The sequence below is a fragment of the Bos javanicus genome, chromosome 6 (genome assembly GCF_032452875.1).
Source record: "Bos javanicus breed banteng chromosome 6, ARS-OSU_banteng_1.0, whole genome shotgun sequence".
NCBI lineage: Eukaryota > Metazoa > Chordata > Mammalia > Artiodactyla > Bovidae > Bos > Bos javanicus.
The window spans coordinates 97,650,181-97,674,105 of record NC_083873.1 but is presented as its reverse complement, the minus strand read 5'-3'; the positions used below and the strand labels follow the sequence as shown (position 1 = coordinate 97,674,105).

The 23,925-nt window shown below is 43.5% G+C and overlaps 1 protein-coding gene and 1 long non-coding RNA gene across 4 annotated transcripts in view; both read left to right on the top strand.

Moving 5' to 3' along the window:
- The window catches only part of LOC133249781 (uncharacterized), a 419,931-nt gene that overhangs the window by 16,568 nt on the left and 379,438 nt on the right, over positions 1 to 23,925 (top strand). The window lies entirely within an intron of this gene.
- The window catches only part of TMEM150C (transmembrane protein 150C), a 112,113-nt gene continuing 102,496 nt past the window's right edge, over positions 14,309 to 23,925 (top strand). For 2 of the 3 annotated variants that reach the window (XM_061420604.1, XM_061420605.1), the window contains exon 1: positions 14,887 to 14,960. The gene's annotated coding sequence lies outside the window, so the exon portion shown is untranslated. Of the gene's footprint in view, positions 14,700 to 14,886; positions 14,961 to 23,925 lie in introns of those variants that run through there. The other variant, XM_061420603.1, reaches the window with a different exon arrangement.

Here is a 23,925-nt window from a genome sequence, read left to right as displayed (position 1 = left end):
TAGTGACAGAAACTGTTGACAACAACGGGCAGCCAAGGAGAGGTCCAGCCAGCACTCCTGGGGCAATGATCGGGCCAGTCTGCCTCTCCAAGGCTCTGAATTCTCTGAGGGGAACCTGGAAGACTGGTGCTGTGGAAACAGGACCTGAGGAAGCCAGCAGCCAAGACTGCCAGAGGACTGGGTTGGATACCTAACTTTCAGTTAGCACATGTGCCATGCTTAGTTGCTCAGTCCTGTCTGACTCTGTGACTGCATGTACTGTAGCCGCCAGGCTCCTCTGTCCATGGGGATTCTCCAGGCAAGAATACTGGTGTGGGTAGCTGTTCCCTTCTCCAGGGGATCTTCCCAATCCAGGGATTGAACCCAGGTCTCCCGCACTGCAGGCAGATTCTTTACCATCTGAGCCACCAGGGGAAGCCCAAGAATACTGGAGTGGGTAGCCTATCCCTTTTCCAGGGCTGGGTAGCCTATCCCTTCTCCAGGGGAACTTCTCAACCCAGGTTCCAACTGGGGTCTCCTGCATTGCAGGTGGATTCTTTACTGTCTAAGCCACCAGGATCAGTTAGTACATATAATGGAGCAAAAGGTGAAGGAGATAATTAGGTGTGTATTTGCAGAGCTGAGCTGCATATAAAAACCTGACAGATTCACATTGTGGTAGCTGTGGCCTGAGACAGCATGGTCTGGTTCTCAGGAACCTGTTCTCCAGAAAGGTACAGTCGAAGTTTTGGTAGTAACTTCATCCTAGGAGATGGGCCCTGGTGAGTCTGGAATCCAGGATGAGTCAGATTCTGTGCAGTCTGGACCTGTACAGCTTCTTCCACTGGTCATTGTGGTTCAAATGAATGTAGAGGCAGCCTTCAAGGAGAAAAGGGCAAGAAAAGATGTTGGAGGGGACTTCCCTGGTGGGAAGACTTCCCTTGGTGGGACTTCATTGGTGGTCCAATGGCTAAGACCGTGCTCCCAATGCAGGGGGTCCAAGTTTGATCCCTGGTCAGGAAACTAGCTCCCACCTGCTGCAACTAAAGATCCCACATTTTGCAATGGAGATCAAAGATCCTGCATGCTGCAGTAAGACCCTGTGCGGCTAAATAAATAATTAAAATAAAATTTTAAAAAAAATATTGGAGAAGGAAACAAATAGCCTGGAGATAAAATAGGGCTTTGTTAGCAAGAGACAGGCCCAGGTTTTTGAGGGGGAAGATAAAAGTGTTTTTGCAATTTGGAGAGCAATACCTGGGTGCCTGCTTTATATATCAGGAGCTGTGCTGAAGCACTGAGGTGTATCGGGTGCCTGAGGTTAGTAAGGTGAACAAAGCAGAGGCCCCCCCCTTCCAATGGCCCACACTCTACTCTGAATGCATGTGTCTGAGGCATACTTTTTCCTGTGTATCAATTGGTTCTACTCATCTTACTTCAATCTTCAACAATCTGGGGCCTTCCACAGTCCCTAAAGGAAGAGGGGGAAGTTGTGATGGCAAATTATGGGATAGTATAAAGCTGTCAAAAAAAAACTGCTCAACTCTCCTTTTTTTTTTTTTTAAATTTGATTCTTTTATTATATTACACAACTACTTTAGCGCTGAGAGTTCACCATGGTGTCACAAGATTCAAAGTTTGGTGTTATTGAAATGTGCTATTAAATGTGTTTAAGGGTGTGTGATCATATCAGATGATGAGAACTATCTCCTGGGAAAATATTTTATGTCAATGGTTCTTTTTTTTAATTTTAAAAAAATTTATTTATTTTTAATTGGAAGATGATTGCTTTACAATATTGTACTGGTTTCTGTCATATTCAACTTGCCTTTCTTGAGGCCAGATTATCCTAATATCAAAACCAGACAAAGACATCACAAGAAAAGAGTTGTAAATGACCATACTTTGTTAAAGGGTCCTATTCATTTCCTATGTTTACTTGGCTTTTCTTTGCAGAATTTTATCTTGACATACATACATCTAATTTTAGGGATCTAGAATCCATGTTTGTGTTAGTTAACAATGCCTTACATCCCATTTTGTTTAGCAAATACTTATTCATCACTACCATACATGAGGTCTACTGAAGGTATCTACAAGAGCCTTCAGCGCATTGTGTGAAAACCATCTGCATGTGAGTCTGACCCCCCCCCCCACAAGGCAGCTTTCATGTCTCACTCAGGCCTGTGTCTCCAGCACCTCACACAGGCCATCCCCACAGGACTAGACGCTCAATACATATTTGGAGACTGTATGTCAAAATGTGGATACAGTAGGAGGCTGAGCCAACAAGAGTGCCAATAGAGTGATGGGGATTGGGTGATAAATTCTAGATTTAGGTGGTGGGGGTTTGGGGGAGGGACAACAATAATGGGAAAGAAGCCTGGGAAGTGGGATAGAATCAGATTGCAGTGAGGCTGAAAGCCCATGCTAAACAGATGGAATCTAGTCTTGTATCCATGGGGAAGATTGAAGGGTTTGGGGACAATAAAAGATCATTTTCATTTCAGTTTTTAAGAAGAAAATTCTTGTAAAGCCCATATGTGTATTAGTTAGGGGGCTTTCCATTGAGAGTAACAGAAAAGCTGATTCTCATGAACATAAAAAAAAGGGAATTCAGTGGTTTATACGGCTGAAAATTCCAGAGGTAGGGCAGACTACAGGCATACTTTCATTAGACCCCAGTTTTATTTCTTTATGATTATTTTGGCCTTGTCCTCCTCCATGTGCTGGCATCATTCTCAGACTAGTTTATCTTTATGGTTGCAAGACTGCTGCTACTAAGGCTAGTTGCTATTTCTCCCAGAATTTAGTGAAAAGTCCAAAGTTTCACTCTGATTACACAAATACAGTTCTCGTTTTTCCATGAACGAATTCATGATCCAGAGCCAGAGAAACATGATTAAACTTATGCCCTAGAACAACTGAGGCCTCCCTCATGATCAAGAGTGGATCAATCCATCCGAACTTCATGGCTGCGTCCCAGTAGGACAGTGATGTATGGAAAGCTGAGAAGGTAACCAACAATGTTCACTACAATATGACAAAATAAATGTCTAATTACGAGGACAGAATTTATGCAAAAGAAGACAGCAAAGGAGAATTTGCTTTACTTTATTAAAGTGATCAAAAATAGAATGATGCTGGCACAAAGAATGCAGAAATAAATCCAAATTGGTTTTAAAATTAGTCCCATGACAAATGCTGCAATTTGATGGCAGCTTATTTAATGAAAAGTATTGACATAATTATCAATTGAACTAGAAAGAGATCAAGTTAGATCCCTGGACATTGCAACATAAGTAAGAAATTCCAAGTGTATCAGAAAGCTAACAGTAAGAAACAAAACAGTAAAAGCATTAGAAAAAAATTGGAAGAAGAAAATTCAATCAGCCACCAATGGCCAGTGATATAATCAATCACGTCTATGTAATGAAGCTTAAAGAACCGTGTTCAGAAGCTCCATTTTCCTTCCCATACATCTTACTCTGTTTGTCTCTTCCCTACGGCTGTTCCTTAATTATATCTGTCCCTGGTGGCTCATAGACTGGTTCAAAATTGGGAAAGGATTACGTCAAGGCTGCATATTGTTATCGTGCTTATTTAACTTATATGCAGAGTACATCATATGAAATGCCAGGCTGGATAAAGCACAAGTTGGAATCAAGATTTCCAGGAGAAATATCAATAACCTCAGCTATGTAGATGATGGAGAAGGAAATGGTAACCCACTCCAGTATTCTTGCCTGGAGAATCCCACGGACGGAGAAGCCTGGTGGGCTACAGTCCACGGGGTCGCAAAGAGTCAGACACGACTGAGCGACTTCACTCACTCACTCTATGTAGATGATACCACCCTAATGGCAGAAAGTGAAGAGGAACTAAAGAGCCTCTTGATGGAAGTGCAAGAGGAGAGTGAAAAATCTGGCTTAAAACTCAACAATCAAAAAAACGAAGATCACGGCACTTGGTCCCATCACTTCATGGCAAATAGATGGGGAAACAATGGAAACAGTGACAGACTTTATTTTCTTGGGCTCCAAAATCACTGCAGACAGTGACGGCAGCCATGAAATTAAAAGATGCTTGTTCCTTGGAAGAAAAGTTATGATAAACCCAGACAGCGTATTAAGTAGAGACACCACTTTGCCAACCAAGGTCCATCTAGTCAAAGCTATGGTTTTTCCAGTAGTCATGTATGATGTGAGAGTTGAACCATAAAAAAGGCTGAGCACAAAAAAATTGATGCTTTTGAACTGCAGTGCTAGAGAAGACTTTTGAGAGTCCGTTGGACAGCAAGGAGATCAAACCAGTCAATCCTAAAGGAAATCAACCCTGAATATTCATTGGAAGGACTGATGCTGAAGCTCAAGCTCCAATACTTTGGCTACTTGATTCGGAGAGCTGAATCATTGGAAAAGATCCTGATTCTGGGAAAGATTGAGGGCGGGACGAGAAAGGGATGACAGAGGATGAGATAGTTGGATGGCATCATCAATTCAATGGACATGAGCTTGAGCAAACTCTGAAACATATTGAAGAACAGGGAGGCCTGGCTAGCTGCAGTCTATGGGGTTGCAAAGAGTTGGACATGACTGAGGGACTGGACAACAATTGCTGGCTCAGATGGTGAAGAATATCCCTGCAATGTGGAAGACCTGGGTTCATTCCCTGGGTTGGGAAGATCTCTTGGAGAAACGAATGGCTACCCACTGCAGTATTTTTGCCTGGAGAATCCTATGGACAGAGGAGCCTGCGAGTCCATGGGGTTACAAAGAATCGGACACAACTAACACTTTCACTTTTTCATAATAACCAATAATCTAGTACGTAAACTCTTCTCCTGAGTTCAATGAGCAGCTCTAGCAAATTAACTGAACCTGAGGTGTGGGTCACTGGAATCTCCAATCTATAGTTTATTGGTCAGAAGCACTGATAATAACCTGGACTTGAAGTGGGCATCTGAAGTGGGGAGGGAGGACTTTCTTTTTTTTTTAATAAATTTGTATTAGTTTCTTTACAATGTGTTAGTTTCTGCTTATAGTAGAGTGAATCAGTTATATGTATACATATAACCCCTCTCATTTCGGATTTCCTTCCCAGTTAGGTCACCACAGAGTATTGAGTAAAATTCCCTCTGCTATACAGTAGGTTCTTAATTAATCATCTATTTTATACATAGTATCAAGCATGTATATATGTCAGTCCCAATCTCCCAATTCATCCACACCCTTTCCCCCCTTGGTATGTCCCCTGTAATCTCAATACTCTTCAGCACTATTTCACTTATGATACCAGACATGTGGGTTTTCCACACATTAAATAGTCCTCTGACACCAGTCTTATTAACTCTATTCTTACTCCTTGGAAGGAAAGTTATGACCAACCTAGACAACATATTAAAAAGCAGAGACATTACTTTGTCAAAAAAGGTCCATCTAGTCAAGGCTATGGTTTTTCCAATAGTCATGTATGGATGTGAGAGTTGGACTATAAAGAAAGCTGAGCGCTGAAGAATTGATGCTTTTGAACTGTGGTGTTGGAGAAGACTCTTGAGAGTCCCTTGGACTGCAAGGAGATCCAATCAGTCCATGCTAAAGGAGATCAGTCCTGGGTGTTCATTGGAAGGACTGATGTTGAGGCTGAAACTCCAATATTTTGGCGACCTGATGTGAAGAGCTGACTCATTTGAAAAGACCCTGATGTTGGGAAAGATTGAAGGCAGGAGGAGAAGGGGATGGTGGAGGATGAGATGGTTGGATGGCATCACCGACTCAAAGGACATGAGTTTGGGTAAACTCCGAGAGTTGGTGATGGACAGGGAGGCCTGGTGTGCTGCGATTCATGGGGTTGCAAAAAGTCGGACGTGACTGAGTGACTGAACTGAACTGAACTGATAGATATACCTGGAGGTAGTGTTAGATCTCACATGTTAAGGGTTTAGTTCCACAAGAAAGTCCCCTCTCCACCTCTCTACAAATGACCCAGTTTGTAGTGACATGGATAGACCTAGAGACTATTATACAGAATCAAGTAAGTCAGAAAGAGAAAAGCAAATATTGTATATTACTACGTATATGTGGGATCTAGAAAAATAATATAGATCTTATTTGCCAAGCAGAAACAGAGATACAGACAGAGATCAAACATATGGACACCAACAGGGAAAGGGGGATGGATGACTTGGGAGATTGGGATTGACATATATACACAATTGATACTGTGTATAAAATAGATGATTAATTAAGAAGTATTGCTACGATGGCAATATCCCCTCAACTGATCTATAGGTTCAATGCAATTGCTATTAAAATAGTGGCTGGGTGCAAGCTGAGAATAATTTTTACATATTTAAATTTTAATTTAATTTCTATTTTAGATTGGAATGTGGTTGATTTACAATGCTGTATTGACTTTGGGTGTGCGGCAAGGTGGTTCAGTTGTACGTATGTGCTTGCCTGCTCAGTCGCTTCAGTTGTGTCTGACTCTTTGCAACCCTATGAACTATAGGCCCCCCGAGACTCCTCTGTCCATATGATTGTCTCTGGAAGAATACTGGAGTGGGTTGCCCATTCCTCCTCCAGGGGATCTTCCAGATCCAGGGATTGAAGCCATGTCCCTCCATTGCAAGCGGATTCTTTATCAGTGAACCCACCCGGGAGGCCCATACATGCTATTCTTTTTTGGTTTCTTTTCTCATATGGGTTATTTATGAATATTAATAGGAACACTGCGTGGTTTTTACATTTTTTTCAGCTTTATTATTACTTATTTTTGGATCTTTTTTAAAAACGAAAATTGTAGAGGGAGGTCCAAGAGGGAGGGGACATATGTGTATCTATAGCTGATTCATGTTGATGTATGGCAGAAACCAACACAGTATTGCAAAGCAACTATTCTTCAGTTCAGTGCAGTTCAGTTGCTCAGTCGTGTCCGACTCTTTGCGACCCCATGAATCACAGCACGCCAGGCCTCCCTGTCCATCACCAACTCCCGGAGTTCACTCAAATGCACATCTATCGAGTCAGTGATGCCATTCAGCCATCTCATCCTCTGTCGTCCCCTTCTCCTCCTGCCTCCAATCCCTCCCAGCATCAGAGTCTTTTCCAATGAGTCAACTCTTCGCATGAGGTGGCCAAAGTACTGGAGTTTCAGCTTTAGCATCATTCCTTCCAAAGAAATCCCAGGGCTGATCTCCTTCAGAATGGACTGGTTGGATCTCCTTGCAGTCCAAGGGACTCTCAAGAGTCTTCTCCAACACCACAGTTCAAAACCATCAATTCTTCAGCGCTCAGCTTTCTTCACAGTCCAACTCTCACATCCATACATGACTACTGGAAAAACCATAGCCTTAACTAGACGGACCTTTGTTGGCAAAGTAATGTCTCTGCTTTTGAATATGCTATCTAGGTTGGTCATAACTTTCCTTCCAAGGAGTGTCTTAATTTCATGGCTGCAGTCACCATCTGCACTGTTTTGGAGCCCCCCGCCAAAAAAAGTCTGACACTGTTTCCGCTGTTTCGCCATCTATTTCCCATGAAGTGGTGGGACATGCCATGATCTTAGTTTCCTGAATGTTGAGCTTTAAGCCAACTTTTTCATTCTCCTCTTTCACTTTCATCAAGAGACTTTTTAGTTCCTCTTCACTTTCTGCCATAAGGGTGGTGTCATCTGCATATTTGAGATTATTGATATTTCTCCCGGCAATCTTGATTCCAGCTTGTGCTTCTTCCAGCCCCGCGTTTCTCATGACGTACTCTGAATAGAAGTTAAATAAGCAGGGTGACAATACACAGCCTTCACATACTCCTTTTCCTATTTGGAACCAGTCTGTTGTTCCATGTTTCAATTAACAGAAAATAAACATTTAAAAAACTGTGCATATTTAATGTAAAATATGTCCACATTGATAGATGAAGAGAACGAGCCATTTGAGAGGGAGAGGTTAGATACCCTTAAGAAAGTCTTGGAAGTAGAATAAAGAATAACCAGTGGTAGAGCTAGGCTTGGAAATAAAGTGAGGAATTTCCTTTTTAAGAGAAAAAGACGAGGAGAAGAATCATAGAAAATAAAAAGATGTTTTTTGGTGGAGAGAAGTTGAGCCTCCATCCCAAGGGTGAAATTTTAAATACTTAACGATGAGGGCAGGGTGGACCCCAACTGTCCAGACACCACATGGAGGCCCTCCCCTCCATCCGTGTTAACTCTTTAGTTACTGGTCAAAGCGAGGTCTCAGGGTAGAGGCTGGGGCAGCGGCCGAGGCAGACAACAGAACACGGGGGCTGAAGCAACATCTCCTAGTTGGAAATTTAAAAGACTGAATACAAGTGATTAAAAACAGTCACTCGTGACAAAAAGAATATCATACCGTCATATGATTAATCTTTAGCTCTGTGACTGAGGGAGGGTTTTTTGGTTCTTTTTTTTAATCAAATAAATAATGGGTGCCTTTCACAAACACAATGTGTGTTGGCAAAAGGTCTAAAGAGAGAGGATGAATTGAAATAAAAATTGTTCACAGTCTTTTGGCCGATTTTCTCATAGTGAAGGACAGTCTCATAGTTCAAATGGGGGAAATGGGTGAATTTCAGAACGCAAAATCTGGTGTTTATTTGAGGTTCTTCCTCTGAACACCAGACACAGACCTTTTTGCAACTCTGTTTTCCCACTGGAGGAGGAGAGCAAGATGATAATACCTCGCACTCAAGAGAATACAGGAAAGTGCTCGGGAATTCCCAGATCACAGCTGCCAAGCACATGGTATGGAAACCATCACCAAGGTAATCATGGCAGCCTCAGCCACACGTTGATCTCCCTTTACTGGTCTGCATTTCAGAAATGTTTCTCCCTCCCTACTCCAAAGCATTGCAGTCCTCTAGCACAAGATATGCTGGCCTGAGGGCTGCTGGACTGGTGCAACAGAACCCAAAGAATTATTTAAAAAAAATATTTATTTTGCTGCATTGGGTCTTAGTTGCAGTGTACAGGCTTCTCTCTAGTTGTGGTGCCCAAATTTTAGTTCCCCCACAGCATGTGGGATTTCAGTTCCCCAACCAGGGATTGACCTTGTGTCCCCTGCACTGGGGGAGAGGGGGGTTTTCTTAACCACAGGAACACTAAGAAAATTTCCCGAAGAGTTACTTGGTCCCTGATCTAGGGCATGCTGTATGTGGCCATAGCCTTTTCAAAACCTAGACTTTCCTGACTAAAAGAGACCTTTTATCGAACCCCAGGTCTCTCAAAGAGGAAATCACAGCAAAGGTTAAACCAACATTTAGATCCATTCAGATCTTTTAATCCAGTATCCTTAATTCTTTCTTGTTGGAAAGCTTAACTATAATTTATTACACATGAAGGGAATTTCTTGACACATATCAGTTATTTGTAATTCAGATAAGATGGCCACTTGAGACATTCCCAGAGGTTTTAAGGCATAATAGGGAACACATTATATTTGAATATATAGCTGATATATTGACCCAGCAGGACTCATGGTATAATCAGAAAACAGCTCAATGCCCGTCTATCATGCCTGCTCAAATCTGCTCTGTGGGGCTGGTTGTTTTCCTGCCCCTTGTATAAATTAATGTGTAGGTCTGGTGACTTTGGGGTCACTCTCAATTAAAAAATAAATTTAAGGGAAAAAAAAGCCTCTGAAAAAGACAAATAATCACATGATATCACTCATATGTAGAACCTTTAAAAATGATATTAAAAGACTTACTTATAAAACACAAAGAGACTCACAAACATAGAGAACAATCTCATGGTCATCAAAGGTAAAGGGGGAGGAGAGGGATAAACTAGGAGTTTGGGATTGACATATACACACTGCTAGATATAACATAGATAACCAACAAGGATTACTGTATAGCACAGGGAACCATATTCATTAATTTATAACAACCTACAATGGAAAAGAATCTGGAAAATATTCATAAATATGTATAACTGAATTATTTTGCTGTACACCTGAAACATTGTAAATCAACTATGAGTGAGAGTGAAAGTTGCTCAGTCGTGTCCAACTCTTTGTGACCCCCACGGACTATACAGTCCATGGAATTCTCCAGACCTGAATACTGGAGTGGGTAGCCGTTCCCTTCTCCAGCAGACCTTCCTGACCCAGGAATCAAACCGGGGTCTCCTGCACTGCAGGTGGATTCTTTACCAACTGAGCTATCAGGGAAACCAACCATACTTCAATTTAAAAAACACACAAAACAAAAGGGCTCTCATTACTTATACTCAAAAATAGGCTTATACCAGGACTTCCCTGGTGGTCCAGTGGTTAAGAATTTGCCTTCCAGTGCAGGGAATGCAGGTTCTATCCCTGGTCGGGGAACTAAGTTCTGGAATCCATGTGGCACAACTAGAGTTCAACAAGGATCCTGTGTGCTACAACTAAGATCCAATACAGCCAAATGAATACATTTATTTTTTAAAAAGTCATTAGCTGCTAAAACAGATTGCATATGTTGTTTTAAAAAATAGTCTTATATCAGTAATTAATATGTCTGGTATAGAGTAATGATAAAAACCCCACCCTTTTGTGGCCAAGGGGAGTAATGGTAGGCTCTATCTCAAGCCTGGTTTCTCCCCTTCCTGCACCTGAGGGAGGCTGTCTGCCTCCTCCAGGAGGAAAGTGGGGAAGAGAGAGAGCTAAGGAGGCAGAAAGCTGGCTCCAGGTGGGCAGAACTTCCTCTGGCCGCGGAGGTGACACTGTCTCTCATCCATGCTTTCCTGCGTTTGTGAGAACCACCTTCACCACCACCACCCTACTGGGCAGCCTCTCACCACTCATTTCCTTGGCACGGGCAAGTTCATTTTGCTTCTGACTGGTTGCCTGAGATTCTTTTGCCTGGGTTGTGGACTTCCGGAGGCAAACCTCTGGCTTCTTTCTGCTGAGGTCTCTTTGCCCTTCCAAGCAGTCCTCTTGATCAAAGTCAAGCCCACACTGTCTGTCTCACTATCTTAGACTTGTCTTCCGTGGGTGTAAATTACTTCCCTTACCAGAGTCCCTACCCTGTGTTCAGGCCACTTTTGCTAACGCTGGCCCTTTAGATTTCTCAGGCATGAGCCAGACAATGGTCCATGGCATTCCCCAAATTGCAGGCATCACACCTCAAGCTCTCAGTTCCTCTCATCAGACTCAAGGCGAGAGAAGAGCCCTCTTCGCCTTCCCGCTAGCAGCTGCACAGGAGGGCCACTTGGGACACTTAACAACTCCTTCCACAGAAACCCTTCTTCAGCAGCTGCCACCTCAACCCTTGCATACCTTCAAGGTGAGTGAGAGGTTAAGGGAACACTGCTTCTAAGCCCTACTTGGTGGTTCTGCACCTTGTCTGGAATATGAGAGTGGTTGGCATCTATTATTTGGGGCCACTGTCCAAGTGGAAATAATAGGTCGCATTTAACATTCTGTCACCCAATGTTTTCTCATTGGCTTTCCAATTACCCCATGAAATTTTCTTTAATAAGCTGTTTCTGTTGTGTCCGACTCTTTGTGACCCATGGACTGCAGCTTCCCTGTCCTTCACTAGCTCCTGGAGTTTGTCCAAACTCATATCCATTGAGTCAATGATGCCATCCAACCATCTCATCCTCTGTCGCTCCGTTCTCCTCTTGCCCTCAATCTTTCCCAGCAACAGGGTCTTTTCCAATGAGTCGAGTCTTCCTATCAGGTGGCCAAAGTAGATGTTGGTAAAGATCAAATACCATTTCAATGAACTTTGTATGGTTGTTTTTCAACAAAGATGACCTGACTGATCAGCAGCCGGATAAGGCTTGGCAATGATTTTGTTATACAGAGATTATTATTATAACGAGATTCACGGCAATTGAACCAGCAGCAGGATTCCCAGAATCCTGGGAGTGTTATTTATGAGTTGTGCTTCTTAAGTCTGTTTTGCCAACTGAATAAAGAAAAATGATCTGAATCTTAAACAACAATAAATTGGCTGGTGAGAGAAAGGAAATGAGAATATAGAATTTTTTTCCCCCTAAATGTTCTGTAGTGGTTTCAGTTAGATAACAAGTTCTCTTGTATGGAAAGCCACCACCCCTACTCAGATGCAGCATGCCTGTGCTGTGAGTCAGGTCAGTGGACTGGTAGAGCACCCTGGGGTCAGAATCACGGTGCCATGCGGTGGCCCTGGGATACGATCCTGTCCCTGAGTACCAATCACCATCTTACTCACCAAGTTTAAGCTGGCCTCTAATTCCTGGGTCTTAAGCCCTGTTTGCTCTGTTGTCAACAGATTGTGTTAGAATACAGGATGGGACTACCCTGGTGGTACAGTGGATATGAATCTGCCTACCAACGCAGGGGGCACGGGTTCGATCCCTGGTCTGGGAAGATTCCACATGCTGCGGGCACCTAAAGCCTGTGTGCCGTAACTACTGAGCCCTCAGACTGCAACTACTGAAGTCCATGAGCCTAGAGCCTGCATTCTGCAATAGAAGCCACCACAATGAGAAGCCTGTGTGAGGCAACAGAGTAGCTCCCACTCACTGCAACTAGAAAAAGCACGCTCGTAGCAACAAAGATCCAGTACAATCAAAAATACATAAATAAAAATAAAATTAATTAATTAACAACTAAAGAAACTTAAAAAAAAGGGGGATACAGGCTGGATTTTTTTTTTCCTAGCTGCACTGGGTCTTTGCTGTGGCATGTGGGCTTCTCTTGTGTGGAGCATGGGCTTAATTGCCATGAGGCAACGTGGGATCTTGGTTCCCCAACCAGGGATCAAACTCCCATCCTCTGCATTGGAAGGCAGATTCTTAACCGCTGGATCACCAGGGAAGTCCCAAGGATGGATCTTTAAATACATTTTAAAAAAAGAGGACCAGATCCAGGATAGATTTTTACTTGTATACCCATAGATGATTTAATATATCTAGATTATATTGAGTACATTGTGGATGAATTTTTCACAGGTGAGATGCCAAGACCAATAAAAGAAAGATCAAAGCGTGGATAAACTTCTACTTTGTTTGTCTTCGGTTCTCTTGAAGCTTCACTAGAACTCTCGTGACATTAATGGAATCTGCTTATAACAACCAACTCTCCTTCATAGCCAGCATCTTAACATAATATTTCAGCTGTCAATATCCCAGTCTGGAAGGTAATTTATTCCACTCTTTGAGTTAACATTTGGATGGACGTTTTAGAGGTGAAACTGGCCATGATTTAGTGCTGCTGACAAATGGTGCTGAGCCTGATGCCACAAATTCAAGTTTGTTTCTTAAGCACAAGTGGGCCTGGCTTTAAGTGAAAATGAAAATGTTCAAATAACTTTAACGTAGTGCAAGGGTTCTCAATCCTTCCATAAAGACAAAGAAAAGTCAGGACATTTTACAAATAGGGAACCCTTCAAAGAAAGGCAATAACTTGGTCTTGGGCATGTCAGAATCGCCTTTGGCTCTTTTTAAAAAAACATAGCCTTGCTGAATTTGCTCTTCTCTGCTCAACATTCCCCACCCCAGGTTCAGACTTAGGGGAGTCTGAGGCAGATCAAGGTGTTTCTGTTTTTTACAGTTCCCAATGGTGATTCAAATGTGCAGACAATGTTGAAAGGGACCACTAACTGGATGGATTCAGAAGTTTTCAAAGAAGGGACTGGAATCAAGTGTAGCTAGAGGGTTCCTTCAGTTATCCCAGAGAGAAATGATTGGCATTAGGAGAGATGAAATTTGGGGAAGGTCCTCCCTTCAGAGCTGAGGTTCATTCAGGAACTGGCCTCAAGCAATTCTGAACTCTGGAGAGAGATCACTGAGGAGCTGATGAAAGCTACAATCACTCTCCTCAGAAAAATGGGCAGCCTCAGCCTTACAAAATGCAGCAGAGGATTTCAAGTTTTTGGTTTGGCTGTTTTAACTTTAAGGGAAGGGAAAGAGAAGAGGCCAGGTTCCTGGCCTCAAGAAGCTCACAGTTTAGTAGCCAGGAGAAACCAGCAAAAACAAATCAATACACGGATAGTGGTGTATTGTGGGGGAATAGTATATCATGGGGGAAGGAACAGTTCTGGAAGGTTGAATTGGAGGATTTAAACTATGTGCTTTGAGAGGCAGCAGCGAAGAGGCAGGTGTGGTAGGGAGCGCCTGGGGAGACCCCCTCCCCCCGCAAAAGAACGGAGGTCAGCCTATGGCAGGTTAATAAAGGGGGTTCTCTTGTGGGAGCACCGGAACGATGCCTTTGGAGGAGAAGTTAACCCGTGAGCGTGTGATAAAAATAGTTGATCACGCCGCTGCCAGAGGTCACCGATATGGTACCCTGATAGGCTGCGATCCCGGGTGGGGACAGCTATTCAAATACCGATGAAGACAGTTTTCAAAGAGACGAGACTCTGGGAGGAAGACAGCAAGCTGTCGCTGGGAGGGCGCCCTTGGAGTGCGGCTCATCGCCAGGGTCAGAAGTTGGCCCTGTGTTTGTTCTTCCCGATGAAAGAAAACCGCGGGAGAGCGCCGAGCGGCGGCGAACTGCATTCAGCCGATGGGCACGAAAATGAATTTTAGCTGCTCTGTGCAAAAGCCCTAGGTGTGTGGACCGAAGGGAGCCGGCCAGAAGGTTACAACAGGTCAGAAATAAATAACCGCGAGGCGGAGGATCCCAGATTCCGTCCTTCCTTTTGTTGGGTGAGCGGCGAGCGCCAGGCAATCGCGTCCACAAAGGCGAAAGAAGCGGTCCCACCGGCGCCGCTCGGCTCCAGCCCCGGGTAACTACGCGGGGCCCCTGGGGGTGGTGGGGGTCTGAGACCTCGGGGTGGGGAGAGCGGGGGGTGAGGTGAGTCTCTCCCCGTGGCCTGGCAGCCGGGACCCCAGAATAAGTCGGGGGCGGGCCGCGGTGCGGCGCGGCGGGCGGGCGGGCAGATCCCACCCCTTCCTGAAGGAAGCGCCCTCCTCGCCGCGACTGCTGCTGCCGCCGCCGCAGGTCACGGCCCCGCCAGGCGACCGCGGCCCCGCCGCACCGGGAGCAGGTAGGCGCGGCGCCCCCTCCTCCGCGCGGGGCCGCCGGGCAGCCCGGGGTCATCGTGCTCGGCTCCGCGCCCAGCCCCGAGGCGGAGACCCCGGGAGCGGCGGGCGCCGCAGAGGGGCTCGGGCGGCGGAGTCCTCCCGGCCGCGGGGCCCTGCTCGGCTAAGCCCCCTCCCCGGAGCGCCTTGGGCGCGAGGCCGCCCCCCGACACCCCGCGGGCGCACACCCCGAGCGAGGCGCGGTGGCCGCCGGAGCTCCCGGTCCCGCCGCCGCCGCCGCAGTGCCGTCCGCCGGGCCCCGGCGCCGCCCGCCGGCTGCGGCTCGGGTCCGGTTCCTTTGACAGGTGTCCCCGCCCGCCGCCCCATCGGGTGCCCAGGCCTTCGGTGGTGGTCGGGGGCACGCGGGTGGGAAGCGACCCCAAGTTCGGCCTCCCGGGTCTCCGCGCCGCGCGCCGTTCTTCACTTTCCCGTTCGCCGCGGCGGGCTGGCGCGGGGAGCCGGGCAGGGGCTCTAAGTTGCCTTGCCCTGTGCGCAGCCCTCCACTCGAAAACCAACAGCCTCGCCGCCCTTCCCCGGGTGCGCCCTGAGAAAGAAATGGGATTTTCGGTTTCTCCGGCGAGACGCCGGTGAGTGGGTGAAGACCGAGGCTGTCTGATCATTCGCTGCAATAAAAGAGTGATTAGCTGTGGATTATGGAGAGAGCCGTTGTGGAACGATTCTCTCCTCCTTAAACGAATCCAACGGAGAACCAGAGGGTTATTTTCCCATTCGAAATCCATATTACCTTTCTCTACTCATCCCTCTCCTCCGTCCACCCCTACCTCCACAGCACTTAATTATATTCCCGACACTTCCCCGATTTTTTTTTTTTGGTCAGGTTTTTTTTCCAACCAGACTGTCTTTCCCGGTCGAGCCAGGATTGTGACTGCAAATGTGAGAACACAGCCCAGTTGGGATGGAAACCCTTCTCCTTGAGTGAACCGGTTCCCACTTCCTGTGGGAGACCAGGAGAGGTCCTGTTAGGCAACCCAATATACTAATTTGTTCTTTTTTTTTTTTTTTAAGTTGTTGGATCAGTTACAATAACACAGCCTAAACGGTAATATTACTTTCTGCTTCTCCGTTTCTGTGCTTGAATCAAAGGCAGATTTTTTAATAATGCAGGGCTGTAACTCCATCCTGGGCTGCAGTTCATCAAAAGGATAGGCAAATGTGAATGTATAAACTCCATGGCAACAGTTAATAAGTTGACCTACTTAAAGTTTTCAAGGAAAAATTATTAGTTTTTTAATCATAAAAAAATATGATATTTGCAGGTCAAAGAATTTTACAATTTCAGTTCTCATGCATTAAATCCCAAACTTTCTCTTCTGTGTGTCCCAGAAACACCATGTTTCAAAGATTAACTATAGCTACCATCTCTTAATGAGCTAGAAATGTGAGTTTAATCTTCGAGGCATAAGCATAAGAATTTTAATGGTGGTTTTTATTTATACAGTATTTAATAAATATTTTGCAAGCTCCCCAGGTTGCAAGTTCATAAACTAGACATGGTAAATAAAATGATAAAGAAGTTTTGCTAACAATAATGACAGTTGGTAGATGTTATGACATTGAATAAACATATTAAAGTATTTGGGAAACGCATGTTTATTATAAACTGCCATTGTGCTGAAGGCAATTTGTTTGGATTATTTAATTGACTTTAAAGTGTCTTTATAGCAGTTGTTTAACTCATGTATTTCTCATCAAATGCCTTTCACCAGTTGCTTTGTGGGGGAGATAGGTTACTCTGTAGTCTTTTTTTTTTTTTTTTTTGCATGAACATAGTAATGCCTTATGTTTAGGCTTTGTTCTAGAACTACCACGGTCATGCTTATGATGACCTTGCAGGGTTTTCTTGTACTCATTTTACCTGCTTGTGATCATCAAGAGTGATGGCACTCGACTTGACACTCCTGTGTGTCTTTCTGCTTTGTTTTCCTGTGACCTAGGCCTACCTGTGCAGTACAGTAGCCAGATTAGCAGGGCAGCCTGGAGACACGAAGGACGAAAAGCTAGCTGGCCCCTGCAATCCTAGCCATTTGGTTTCAGCATAATCTGGCCGCTTGGGATCAGTTCAGTAACTGACTAAGCAAGACAGACACTGACAAGATAATGCATGACCTCTGTTTTCCCCTTCAGGAGAAGAATCTACAACATTCAGAGTCCACACTAGAGTGCTGATTAGGTGCTGTGAAGCTCAAATGATATATGAGCTAAATTCTCAACATGTGATGCAAAAACCAAATGTTACAGAATCTGAGTCTAAATTCATGAAAAGGCTAGAAACACACCCATGTGTGTAATAAATACTTTCTTTATCCTAAGGGCATCCCTACTTGTTTTAACTATAAACTTTTATTCTGAGAGCTAATGGTGCCATGTATCTTTATGGTTTTATTTTTTTCCTTCATAATTTGCTCTTAGCACTAGCTCATAAATTAGTAGAACTTTAACAAGTTATTATTATCACCAAATATCATTTCCTGGCATGTATGAATTTTGAAAGATAACTTGTGGAAATGGAAAATCTTAATGCAAAGAGATATTTGGCCAATTGGAATGATACTTTGAAATAATAATGAAATCTTTGGCAGTAGCCTTCACAGTCAACCTCACAGTATTTTAAGTCATGCCAGCTCCATTAGGTAGCACTCGGAACTCTTTATGAAGGGAGAAATGAATAATTTTCTTTTTAACATCTGCGAATGGCCTTTCTCTAGATCAGTGCTGTCCAATAAAACTTCCCACAATGATGGAAATGTTCTATAGTCTGCCCAACATGGTAGCCAAGAGCCCCATGTCGCTGTTGAATCCTTGAAATGTGTCTAGTATAATTGAAGAACTGAATGTTAAAGTTTATTTCATTTAAATTAATTTAAATAGGCACACGGGGCTTGTGGCTACCGTACTGGACCCTGCAGCTTTAAATTCTGCCCCACTCCTATTTCCCGCAGAGATAGTACTTAATGGCAATTACCCTTAATTAGAAGAAAGTAGAGATCAACCTTAATAGAACCAGGACTTAAGATTTGACTCTAATCCTGTTGTTATGAAAAAATACTCAGAGTTACCCTGAAGAAGGTGTGTCATGCTGAAGTTCAACTCTATTCTAAAAGTAGTTTTTCTTTTTTAATTTCCATATGTCTGCTGGCCACAAAAATAAGCAGCACTCAGATTTGTTTAGGTGCTTGGCCCCATGTGTCTGAGTTCTTAAATTTGTTTTATTATTTGCTTGTTTACCCATTATGGAATCATTCATTCTTAAAGTTAGTTTCTATACTTTTCAGTGTTTCAAGGTGAGGGTTAAATAATTTTATTTATTGCTTTATTTTTGGCTGCGCTGTGTCTTCAATGCTTTGCGCTGACTTTTCTCTAGTTGTGGCGAGTAGGGGGCTACTCTTGTGGTGTGTGGGCTTCTCTTGTTGGGGAGCATGAACTCTAGGCACGTGGGCTTCAGTAGCTGCTGTACTGATGCTCGGTAGTTGTGGCCCACGGGCCTAATTGCTTTTAAGCACATGGAATCCTCGAACCCCCATCTCCTGCAGTGTCAGATGAACTCCCATCCACTGCACTGTCAGGGAAGTCCAAGGGGAGGGGGATTTAGAGAGGCAGAAAGTCGCTGCCTCACCCAGCCTAGGTACCTGGAATACCTCTCCCCAGGCCAGAGCTCGGGGTCCTGGGTGCTCCCCTGCTCTGGAAGGGACTCTCCTTCAATCAGTTATTTTAAAATGTGACACAAATGTTCATGCATAGAGATGGCGAATCCATCTGCCATGCAGGAGACGCGGGTTTGATTCCTGGATTGGGAAGATCTCCTGGAGGAGAGCATGGCAACCCACTCCAGTATTCTTGCCTGGAAAATCCCATGGGCAGAAGAGCCTGGCAGGCTACAGTCCAGGGGGTCACAGAGTCAGAAGAGACTGTGTGACTAAGAATGCACAAAATATAAAGTAAATTAACCCCCAATCTTAACACTATAGGATAAGATTTCCCAAATTAGTGTCCATTCCACGAGAGGGTAGAGATGCTCGAGTGAATTTAGGAACTGTTCCATATAATCCACCCCCTTTTCGGAGATTTTCAATGCACTACCTCATGTTAAGTTTCTAAGATGAGATGCATATACTTATTTAACTTTTTTATTGTTGAGGTTTTTCAAAAAAATTTTTCATACAGCACTTACCATAGTATTTTTCAAGCCACATGTTCTGAGTCAGAAAATTGATTTAACAGGTTTGTATCAGCATTTAAAATATTTATTTATTTATTTATTTATTTGGTCAGGCCTTGGGCTTCCCTGGTGGCTCAGCTGGTAAAAAATCCATCTGCAATTTGGCAGACCTGGGTTCGATCTCTGGTTTCAGAAGATCCCCTGGAGAAGGGAACAGCTATCCAAGACAGTATTCTGGCCTGGAGAATTCCATGGACTGTATAGTCCATGGGGTTGCAAAGAGTTGGACATGACTGAGTGACTTTCAATTCACTTCACTTCCCGTCAGGTCTTAGTTTCGGGATACAGGATCTTCCCTTGTGGCTCAAAGGCTCTAGAAGACACAGCCTCAGTAGTTGCTGCGCTCGGGCTTAGTTGCTCCGTGGTATGTGGGATCTTAGTTCTCTGACCAGGAGTCGAACTCACATCCCCTGTGTTGGAAGGCGGATTCTTAACCACTCAGCCACCAGGGAATGAGATGGGATATACATTAGAATAGGAATTATCACTGTGCATCCCCCTTAGTGGGAGTTACTAGGGTTTGATGACGTGTTTGGTTCCCTCACGTATGTAAGTGCAAGGCCATGAGACAATGGAGAGTGGTGGTCAAAAGCACTACAGAATCAAGGCCCCTGGGTTCCAATTCTGACTCTGTGCAGTAAGCACCATGTAAACCTACTCATTGTTCATTCATTTATTTATTTTTTGCTGCACTGGGTCTTCGTTACTGCCAGTGGGCTTTCTCTAGTTGTGGTTACCAGGACCTACTCTTGGTTACGGTGCATGGTGTTCTCATTGCAGTAGCTTCTCATGTTGCGGACCACGGGCTCTTAAGAGTGGTCTCAGTAGTTGCGATGCCCAGGCTTCATTGCTGCTTGTCATATGGAATCTTCCACCATCACGGATCAAAGCCCTGTCCCTGCATTGCAAGATGGACTCTTAACCACTGGACCACCACGGAAGCCTTCAGTTCAGTTCAGTTCAGTCACTCAGTTGTGTCCGACTCTTTGCGACCCCATGAATCACAGCACGCCAGGCCTCCCTGTCCATCACCAACTCCTGGAGTTCACCCAGACTCACGTCCATCGAGTCAGTGATGCCATCCAGCCATCTCATCCTCTGTTGTCCCCTTCTCCTGCCCCCAATCCCTCCCAGCATCAGAGTCTTTTCCAATGAGTCAACTCTTCACATGAGGTGGCCAAAGTACTGGAGTTTCAGCTTTAGCATCATTCCTTCCAAAGAAATCCCAGGGCTGATCTCCTTCAGAATGGACTGGTTGGATCTCCTTGCAGTCCAAGGGACTCTCAAGAGTCTTCTCCAACACCACAGTTCAAAAGCATCAATTCTTCAGCGCTCAGCCTTCTTCATAGTCCAGCTCTCACATCCATACATGATCACGGGTAAAACCATAGCCTTGACTAGACGGACCTTTGTTGGCAAAGTAATGTCTCTGCTTTTGAATATGCTATCTAGGTTGGTCATAACTTTCCTTCCAAGGAGTAAGCGTCTTTTAATTTCATGGCCGCCGTCACCATCTGCAGTGATTTTGGAGCCCAGAAAAATAAAGTCTGACACTGTTTCCACTGTTTCCCCATCTATTTCCCATGAAGTGATGGGACTGGATGCCATGATCTTCATTTTCTGAATGTTGAGTTTTAAGCCAACTTTTCACTCTACTCTTTCACTTTCATCAAGAGGCTTTTGAGTTCCTCTTCACTTTCTGACATAAGGGTGATGTCATCTGCATATCTGAGGTTATTGATATTTCTCCTGGCAATCTTGATTCCAGCTTGTGTTTCTTCCAGTCCAGTGTTTCTCATGATGTACTCTGCATATAAGTTAAATAAGCAGGGTGACAATATACAGCCTTGACGTACTCCTTTTCCTATTTGGAACCAGTCTGTTGTTCCATGTCCAGTTCTAACTGATGCTTCCTTACCTGCATACAAATTTCTCAAGAGGCAGATCAGGTGGTCTGGTATTCCCATCTCTTTCAGAATTTTCCACAGTTGATTGTGATCCACACAGTCAAAGGCTTTGGCATAGTCAATAAAACAGAAATAGATGTTTTTCTGGAACTCTCTTGCTTTTTCGATGATCCAGCGGATGTTGGCAATTTGATCTCTGGTTCCTCTGCCTTTTCTAAAACCAGCTTGAACATCAGGAAGTTCACAGTTCACATATTGCTAAAGCCTGGCTTGGAGAATTTTGAGCATTACTTGACTAGCGTGTGAGATGAGTGGTGCTTTATTATTAGGTAAATGTCTATATGTATACTGGATTGTGATGTAAAATACTGCCTCTGAAACTAGGGTGTTTCACTTTGGGAAACACCCATCTAAGACAGGACTCCACGCGAAACGCTGAACCTGGGTGTCTGGTGACAGAGTCCATAAAGCTCAACTGTTTTGGCTCACATGTTGCAATGTAGTAGGGATACATAGATGCACATCTTGCAGACCTGTGAGACTCCAACATTGTACAGCATTGCACAAGCACGGAAACGAGCTGACGGCAGTTGTTTTCTGTGTAAGATGAGGCCTGATGAGTGAGAGGGGAGTCGTTGTACATTTTGGCTGGAGGAGACCTCACTGCTGCCGGCCTGTGGCCTCTAAAGTTGAATGCTCTTTAAAGGACAGGCAGTCTGGGGCCCAAAGAAACCCAGATGTCCCAGGAGCTAAGAACTCAGTCTTCTGTCCCTCCTGATCACTTCCTCACTTCTACACACTGCTTTGAAGCAAATAGTCACAACAGGTCTAAATACGTCCGTTCCATACACCCCCCACTTTTTTTACTTGATTCTAAATTATTTCTTTTTCAAAATCACTTTCTGCCTGTAAGTGCTTCATGACCTAGTTTTCAATATAATAAAAGGAGAACAATGTTGCTTTAAGAATTTCATATAAAAGGAGATGTCCTAAAACTGAGGCTAGGAATCTCCTTGTACCCTTCCTTGGCTCCAGAACAATCTGAAAAGTAAAACTAATTTTGCTTTAGAAGCAGAGTTCAGTTTTTCTTAAAGGTCAAACTAAATATGAGCAATCACTTGTTCATAGACTTTGTCAGGTCGAATAGAAAAGGCAACAGCTTGTCATCATGGTTACTTTTCTTCTTTAAAAACTACAGAGGCTGTGTCTAACATCGTGAAAACCCATAAGATATGCAGATTTTGTTCAGGGTTTCAGAACTGTCCATCTCCGAGGACAGTGATACAGGCTCTATCTTTGGAATGCAAAGGAATGAGATGAAGTGTCTTTGACAAGACATTGAAAGTCATGTAATATTTTTAGGCTAATGTAGACAAAGCTTAAGAAGTAATTGTGATTAACTATGGCAGTAGCGGAAATTAGCCTGTAGTTTAAATGGTGTTATTTAACTCTGAAGTAATTATAATGAATTATAATGGCTTTCAACTAAATGTAAACATAAATGTCTCCCAAAATAGCATAGCCTTAGTATTCATCAAGCATTTCATGTATTAGCAAAGTAGATGTCTTCCTGGTTTTTTTACACTTACGATGACTTAGCTGCCAAAGAGATATTTTAAATGGTAGTAACTGGAAGTTTTGAAACATAAATTAAAACTGACTGGCATGCTGCGATTCATGGGGTCACAAAGAGTCGGACACGACTGAGCAACTGAATTGAACTGAACTGATACATAGCTAAAATGAGTATTGTATTTTTTTAAACTGGGCTGGTTAATAAAATAGTCTTCAAGTGATTTTTCATTCTATCGATTCATGAGTGAAAGGTGTTAATTAAGAGGTGTTGATACCATGGTAAAGCAAACCAAATAGAAATATGATTTTTTTTTTACTGAACTTGGAGTGTTTTGTTTGTGAATTATACTTAGAATTATGAAATGTAATTGTTCTGGAATTTCAATGGCAATCTATCTCCTGGAATTTGTAAATTCTACTTTTCACTAAAATTTAAAGTATATTTACATAAACAATAGTATCTAAATTATGCCAACTGTTATAACAGGAATATTAACTTATGGATGACAGTTTTTCTTCTTTGTGGTATTATGTTCCCACATAGCCTAGACTTTAAAATTATGTCATTTTGATGACAGCACAGTGTTTACAAGAATCATATTTATCTCCCTATAATTTTTGCAGCTAATAGAATTGTTCTTGAGAAAGCGATTATCTTTTCTGTGACATTTTGATTGGTGTTTTTCCATTTTAATTTGAGCTTATATGTGACATAAAAATTGATTCTATGAAAAGTGGACCGCTTGTATGCCAAAATTTTGATTGTATGAATAAGAAAAATATAACAACCTAGTCTACCATCTAAGAGAATTAGAAAAAGAAGAACCAACAAAATTTTGATTGTATATGTATGCATGTAAAAATAAAGACAACATTTTCCAGTAAACTGATTTGGGGAAAAAAATACCACTGTGATCAAATAGTCGCCCGTTGCGTGTGTGTGTGGTTTTGTTTTTTTTTAAGATCAGGCGACGTGAGTGTTCACTCACTGAGCCATAAATTTTGGCAATTCAGAAATGGTATTCTTTACTGGTTATTGGGCGTTATTTGTGAAATCCGTAGAATGGACCCTGGCCCAGAGTACCTTTTTTTTTTTCACTGTTACTTCCCCCTTATTCATAACATAGGTTTTTTTAACTGATGTCATCACATGGAAAATTAAAGATGATTGTTCTGGATGATAACTGCTCCCCTCTTGAGCATCAAAGAGCT